Raw genomic sequence first — 8,143 nt, forward strand, 5'->3', positions numbered from 1 at the left:
CCCCCAAAAGATATACAATCGGATCTGTTGGTAAATGCACAAGATATTTTGGGGAGATACCCAAGAAACCAGTCCCAAGAACACTTTGGGGAGTGGACCATGTGACTAGAGGACAGAGGAAAGAGGAAGGCTGTTCCCAGGTTACCTTTGTTCTCTTGTGTGTATTATATGTTTAGAAAAAAATACAAACGGAAGAACAAAATGAACTCTACCCTTGTGGGTACTTGAAGAGAATGAAATGGTTTCATTTATTTGTTTTGCCTTCCTCCTTCAAAGGAGGAAAGGGAAAATAGTAGGAGCAATGAAAGGAGAAACTTCCCCTCTCTTCAACTGGTGATTTCTACTTGGTATGAATGGCACTAAGAGAGGCAGGCCCTGGGGTAGAAAGCAGTTACTTGCTTAGCACAGTGGCCAGTGAGCTCAGCATCTAGCATAACACTTTCACACAGAATGGAAGGCTATATTTCTTGTTGGTCTTTTTTATTTTCTTCTTTTTAAAGTGATTTTATTTTTACTTTTGACTGTGTGGGCTTTCTCTAGTTGTGGCTGGGGGGGCTATTCTCCAGTTGCGGTGCATGGGCTTCTCATTGTGGTGGCTTCCCCTGTTCTGGAGCCGGCGGGCTTCAGTAGTTGCAGTTCCCAGGCTCCAGAGCACAGGCTCAGTATCAAGGTGCTTAGTTGCCCTGCAACATATGGGATCTTCCCAGACCAGGGATCGAACCCATGTCCCCTGCATTAGCAGGCGGATTCATTACCACTGGACCACCAGGAATGTCCTATTTGTTTGTTTGTCTTTGGTCATGTGTTTTAGTTACCCGACCGGGGATTGAGCCCATGCTCCCCGCAATGGAAGTGTTGAGTCTGAACCACTGGTCTACCATGGCATTCCAGGGTATGTTTTTTTTTATTTTCTCCCTCCTTTCCCCCATAGACTATGTGTTTCATCTCTGAATCCTCAGCTTCAAGCAGTATACTGGCACACACTTTGTGCTCTAAAACTGTTTACAGAATGCATGAATGAATGAATGAATGAATGAACAAGCTTGGAGTTTATGTTACTGAGTACTAAGGGAGAAGACTGATTTTTGAGGTGCTAGGATCAAACTACAGTGGCTTTGAGTGCCAGAATGAGTTGTCTACTTGAATCATTTGAGGGAACAGCTTTCACACTTAAAAATTGGCAGAAAACACTGGCGTTTGAAATCAGAAAAATCTCAAAACCACTTGGCAAACGAGGCTATGCCATATCCATGTTGTGTCACGAGGATGAATATTATTGCATGAAAAACGGCTGTCATTTCTGTAATTTCTTGAAGTACCCAAGAGCCTCAGGAAATTATATTCCCACTCTTCCCTTCTCAACCAGGGCTTTGAAAAGCCATCCACAGGGACTTCACTGGTGGTCCAGTGTATAAGACCCTATGCTTCCAATGCAGGGGGCCCCTTAGCCCACATGCCTCGGGGTGAGCCTCAGCAGGAAAAATGAAAGCCATCTCCAAACTTCCCTCTCAGTCCAAATAAAGATGTTCTTTTTGGTTTCCTTTTTCAGTTCAACTGCTATGGAAAGTAACAACCATGCCACAACTGAAATAACCCCAGACAGGAAGAACAAGAAGGGGCAAGTTGTGTGGAAATCAGGGGTTGTATGCACAGCCACTGCAGTCCTCAGGGAATTGCCCAACATGCCCTCCTGGGCCAGGTCGGGGATGAACCAGGCAGGCCTGGCCACGGAAGTGACCTGCCCGCCTGCCCTTGGGCACTCCCACGGCCTCTGCCATGCTGGCACCTGGATGGGGCCACCCTGCCCAGGTTGCCATGGTAGTGGATGGGAACTGAGTTGCTCCCATGTCCTCTGGCCCCAAGCCAGGACCAGGCTCCCTGCTGACAGGGAGCACTCCCTGGGGCTGTCGCCTGGCCCTGACTCACCTGTCCTGGCACCGATAGGTGTGGCCTGAGCAGGGACTCTACCAGTAAGGACCTGGGTGGCCTCCAGAATGGGGACCTGCTTTCCTGTCAGCCTGGGATCCAGCCAGAGTGTTCCGGGTCCCTCAGAAAAGTACACTCAAGGGCTGGACACCTCAGTCTGCCTACCCTAAAATGTAAGGCAAGCGTCAATATCAGAAGGATAGATAAAAGGAACACAATTCTTTCCACAGGGATTAGCCTGACTTGGCCACCCAGCCTTTTTTTTTTTTTTTTGGCTGCACGGCATGCTGGATCTTCATTCCCTGACCAGGGATCAAATCAGAGCCCCCTGCATTGGAAGGTGGATTCTTAACCACTGGACCATTAGGGGAGTTCAATGAGATAGTTACTATTATTTGAAATGTGATGTTGGGAAGATTAAAGCAGAGAGGTCATGTGAATTGCCTACGTCACATAGCCAATAGCGGCAGAGCTAGGATTTAAACCAGGTTCTGGTCTCACTCAGGAAATAGCCATGTGTCTACAATTGTATAGGCTTCCCTCTGATTGTTTTCCTTCATTCTCCATTAGCCAATCTCACGCTAAATTCCCCTTGAAACTCTGACTTTGCTCTTTCCTCTCCAGCCCCCCATCCAGCCTCAGGCCTAGATCCCCACCACTTCATTTCTTGATTCCTGCCCCAGCTTCTCAGTTGGCCTTTTACTGCCAGTCCTTGCTTAAAGTACACTTTTACACAAAATCCGGGCTACACCTCCTAAAACCCTGCTTTCTTTACGTCATTATAATCATCTTTGGCTCCGCATCTTCACCTGCAATGCATTCTGTATTCAGGGAGAACCTTAGCCCACACCCGCATGTCAGTCTGCACAGACCCCCAACCAGCACGTGCTATGCACATTCCCAGGCCCCATTTCCCAGAAGAACACGTTCTTCTGTCTGCATAATCCTGTCTCTCCTCCAAGGCTCAGCTTAGTTCCCTCACCCTCCCCCCTCCACAGGCCACCCTGGCCCACAACTGTCCTCTCTCTCCACAACTGTGCTGTTCTCTAAGACCACACGGTCTGATCCTGAATTGTCCCCTAGGAGACCCTTACGTTTCCCCAGTGTGACTGTGAACTCCTCAAGGACACATGTGATGTTGAAACAGGAGGGGAGGGTACAGTGCACAACCTTTAGAAGAATGACATAGCCATTGAGGATACACAAAAACTGCTTAGGCCCAAGAAGGCAGAAAAGTAGGTTTCCAGTGGACCTTGAGCCTTATTATACTCTCATCGTTGGAGAAGGAAATGGCAACCCCTCCACTATTCTTGCCTGGAGAATCCCAGGGATGGAGGGGCCTGGTGGGCTGCCATCTATGGGGTCACACAGAGTTGGACACAACTGAAGCGACTTAGCAGCACACTCTCATCGTAACACATTTCGTGTGTGCTCAATCGCTTCAGTCTTGTCCGACTCTTTGGGACCCCGTGGACTGTAGCCCGCCAGGCTCCTCTGTCCATGGGGATTCTCCAGGCAAGAATAGTGGAGTGCATTGCCCTCCTCCAGGAGATCTTCCCAACCCAGGGGTCGAACCAGCATCTCTTATGTCTCCTGTGGGTTCTTTACCACTAGCGCCACCTGGGAAGCCCTCATAATACATTCAGTTCAGTTCAGTTCACTCGCTCAGTTGTGTCCAACTCTTTGCATAATACATTAGCATATGCTAAATGACACACCCACCAGCGCCTTGGCAGTTCTGAAACAGAGCAGGACCCCATGGTCTTTGCTCCCCACCCCCACCGCCCCCACCCATGTCTTCTGCCTGCCTTTTGTCTGTGGAAAACTTCAAAGAATTAAGTTTAGTCAGAGAAATGAGAAATGCAGAAACAAAGGTAAACAGTCAAAGGAGACCAAATAATAACAACGCAGTCATTAAGCACAGTCAAGTACCTTTAGTTCCTTCTCAAGGACTATAGATAATATTTTGAGCCACATCCTGTGAGCTGTCTTAGCGATACTAAAACACCAGGTGGAGAAGTTAACTACATAATGACCAGACTGTACCCAGGACATGAGCTGCCACAATTCTGAGAACTGGCCTCAGAGAAATGGGAACAAGTGGACCCTGGAACTGAAGATTAACTATACCTAAATCAAGATGACCGATTTCGAGATGACTGTCAGAGCTGACTGTGCTGTTTCTGCATGTAGCCCCTCCTTTTGACTACAAAACTCTTGCCTCACTGGTTGCCAGTTAGGGGGGATGGGGCGGAGAGTCGGCCTTTGAACAGACGTCAGTCCTAACCCCGCCCACCAAGCCTGTTGCCGGCATCTGAAATAAAGCAGACTTTCGTTTCCACCAACCTGGCCTATTTATTAGCTTTTGAGCAGCGAGTAGCCAGACCCACACACTCTTTCAGTAACAGTTCCAAGGCCAATCATAAAAGGCCAAAAGTGGGCAGTGGTCCGGCTCCTGGAAATCCCTGCCCCTTCCTCTAAAGAGTTGAAACAATCCTCCCACTCATTAACCTAGGAAATTATCCAGTCCATAAAAACTAACCACCCTGTATTTCAGGGCCTCTCGCCTTCTGAGATGGCCCACACTCCATCTGTATAATGTGTTTACTCCAAGGCTGTTCTTGCCTTTTGAGAGGGACTGCATTCTATGAAATGTGTATCTCTCTAAATAAATCCACTTCTTACCTATCACTTTGTCTCTCACTGAATTCTTTCTGCAACATCAAGAATCTGAAAAACATAATTCCAAAAGATACATGGAGCCCAGTGGGTTTTTTTGCTTGTTTAAATATTTATTTATTTATTTGGCTACACCAGGTCTTGGCTGTGGCACATGGGATCTTTACTTGTGGCATGGGGGATCTAGTTCCTTGACCAGGAATCGAACCCCAAGCCTCCTAAACTGGGCACACAGAGTCTTAGCCACTGGACCACCTGGGAAGTCCCGCAGCCCAGTGTTTGTTTCTGCACTATTTACAATAGCTAGGTTACATGGAAGCAACCTAAATGTCCATCAAGAGAGGAATGGATAAAGAAGATGTGGTACATATATAGAATGGAAAATTATCAGCCGTAAAAAGGAACAAAACTGTGCTATTTGCAGAGACATGGATGGACCTAGAGACTGTCATACAGAGTGAAGTAAGTCAGAAAGAGAAAAACATCATGTATTAACACATATATGTGGAATCTAGAAAGATAGTACAGATGAACCTATTTGCAATGCAGAAATAGACACAGACATACAGAATAAATGTATGGACACTAAGGGGAGAAAGGGGGTAGAATGAACTGGGAGATTGACATTAACATATAAACACTACTACGTATAAAATAGGTAACTAATGAAAATTTGTATAGCACAGGAAACTCTTTAAAAAAGGGGAAATATCTTCAATTTGTTAAATATCCACACAACGGGATACTACTTAGCAATGAAGAGAAATAAACTATTTCTACCTGCAACAACAACAAAAAGAACCTGAACTTCAATAAGTCCTGAGATTAGGTGTGTGATCTCAATTAAAAGACAGGGGGTGGGGGGCATTTCCCTAGTGGCTCAGTGGTAAAGAATTTGCCTGCCAATGCAGGAGACACAGGTTCAAACCCTGGTCCAGGAAGATCCCACATTCTGAGGAGGAACTAAAGCCTGTGCACCACAACTAGAGAGTAGCCCCCCGTTCTCTGCAACTAGAGAAAAGCACATACAGCAATGAAGACCCAGCACAGTTATAAATAAATAAAATTATATCTTTTTAAAGTTATCATTTTAAAAATAAAATAAAAGATATGTGGGGGGATTCCCTGGTTGTCTAGTGGTTAGGCCTCCTCACTCTCACTGCCAAGGGCCTGGGTTCAATCCCTGGTCAGGGAATTAAGATCCCCACAAGCCACACAGCCCGAAAAGAAAAAAAAAGGGGGACTTCCCTGGTGGTCAAGACTCCACTTTCACTGCAGGGGGCATGGGTTGCATACCATGGTGTGACTCCAAAAAAATAAAAAAAGATTGGGTTCAACTCCCAATCTGAGTTGTACAGTTTCAAAGTCATACATTTCCTTGTAACTCACTCTCTCATTTAGGGTACTTTAGTAAAAAGGCAGCTATACAGATCCCATCTTAGACTTGCTTAACCAGAATCTCTGAGGGTAGGCCCGGTGTCTATATTTTCTTTTGGTAACAGCTTAAGTGAGTTATACCTTACATACCATAAAATTCACCCTTCTTTCTCTTCTAGTTTTATTGAGATCTGATTGACATACAGTGTTGTATAAGTTTAAGGTCTACAGCATAATGATTTGGCTTACGTAAGTCATGAAAATGATTACCACAATAAGTTTAGTGAATATTCCTTGTGAGGAGAAAATTCACCCTTTTATTTATTTATTTATTTTTTTAGTTCTACCACTTTATTGCTACCAACCCATCTCCCTCCACCCTCGTGCACACATATGCTCAGTCGTGTAATTCCACGGACCGCAGCCCGCCAGGCTCCTCTGTCCATGGACTTTTCCAGGCAAGAATACTGGAGTGGGTTGCCATTTCCTTCTCCAAAATTCACCCTTTTAAAGTGTACAAGTTATGGTTTTTAATATATTCACAGAGTTTTGCAAGCATCACCACTGGCTAATTTTAGAACATTTTCATCACCCCCAAAGGAAATTCCATACCCATTAGCAGTCACTCCCCATTCCCCTCTTCCTCCAGCCCCTAGCAACCACTAATCCACTTACTGTCTCTATGGATTTGTTTATTCTGGAAATTTCCTTTAAACAAAATCATACAATGTGTGGTCCTTTGTGACTGACTGCTTAGCATTAAGATTTTGAGGCTCATCTATGTTGTAGCAGGTGTTAGTACTTCATTCCTTTTTATTGCTGAATGATATTCCACTGTAGGGATAGACCACATTTTGTTTCCATGCATCCTTTGCTGGATATTTGGCCTGTTTCCACTTTTTGACTATTATGAATAATGCTGCTGTGAACATTTGTGTACAAGTTTTTGTGTGGACATAAGTTCCCACTTCTCTTGGGTAGACACTAGAATTGCTGGGTCATGGGATAACTCTTATGTTTAACTTTTTGAGGAACCGCTGAAGTGTTTTCCACAGCAGCTGCACCAACAATAAATGAGGGTTCTAGTTTCTCCACATCCTCGCCATATGTATTTTTAACACGTTCCATGGGTATGACAAAGTTTGAGCATTCCTGTGCTAAATTCTGGAAGTCCTGCTTGTCTACCATCCTGAGAATTACCTGGGACTGCTTTGAGGTGTTGGGTGGCCCTGGGTTGAATGACCTTCTGAGACAGGAGAGAATGGAGCTGGGCACAACCTCTAAAAGAATGACATAGCCATTGAGGATACACAAAAACTGGTTAGATCCAAGAGAGCAGAAGATTTGACTTCTTGTGGACCTTGAGCCTTATTACACACTCGTAATATATTAGCATATGCTAAATGACATAACCACAGGCACCATGACAGTTACAAAGCGGACCACAAAAGGCCAAAAAGTGGGCAGTGGCCAAATCCTGGAAATCCCTGCCCCTTCCCCAAAATAGTTAGAACAATCCTCCCATTGTTAGCTTATGAAATTACCCAACCCATAAAAACTAACCACTCACACACACAGACAAGCACACACCACCTCTCCCTTTCTGAGATGGCCCACGGGCTATCTGTGGAGTGTGTATCTCTCAGTAAATCTACTTATCTATCAGTTTGCCTCTTACCGAATTCCTTCTGGGCCAAGACTCAAGGAACCTGAGCTTCATTAAGTCCTGAGATGAGGTATGCAGTTTCAACTGGGAGATTTGGGGTTCAAATCCCTTTCCTAAGCCAAAGATTGTAGGTTCAAGTCCCATCTGAGGCACAATAGGGCTGGAGTCCCATCTGCTGTGCGCAGTTTCACTTCCAAGTGGTGGAAACAGCGTAACTAGGAGCAAAAGCATGGCAGCCCAGGTGCTAAAACTAAAGGCCCAAGAAACTGAGGGCTTAGAGATATCTAGAAGGAAGTAGCTGCTCTGGGGGTAAGGCCTGAGACCCAGCCAGGTCCTGACTCAGCCTTTGTGTTGCTGTTTGTGTATGACTGGGTCATAAATGACCTCCCGGGCAGGCCTCTGTTGTGTAAAAAAAAAAAAAAGTGAGGATGGCATTTGCTCTCCATCCTCACCCCTGCTCACCACCCCCACCCCAAGAAGGATGCTGTAAGGTTA

The sequence above is a fragment of the Cervus canadensis genome, chromosome X (genome assembly GCF_019320065.1).
Source record: "Cervus canadensis isolate Bull #8, Minnesota chromosome X, ASM1932006v1, whole genome shotgun sequence".
Classification (NCBI taxonomy): domain Eukaryota; kingdom Metazoa; phylum Chordata; class Mammalia; order Artiodactyla; family Cervidae; genus Cervus; species Cervus canadensis.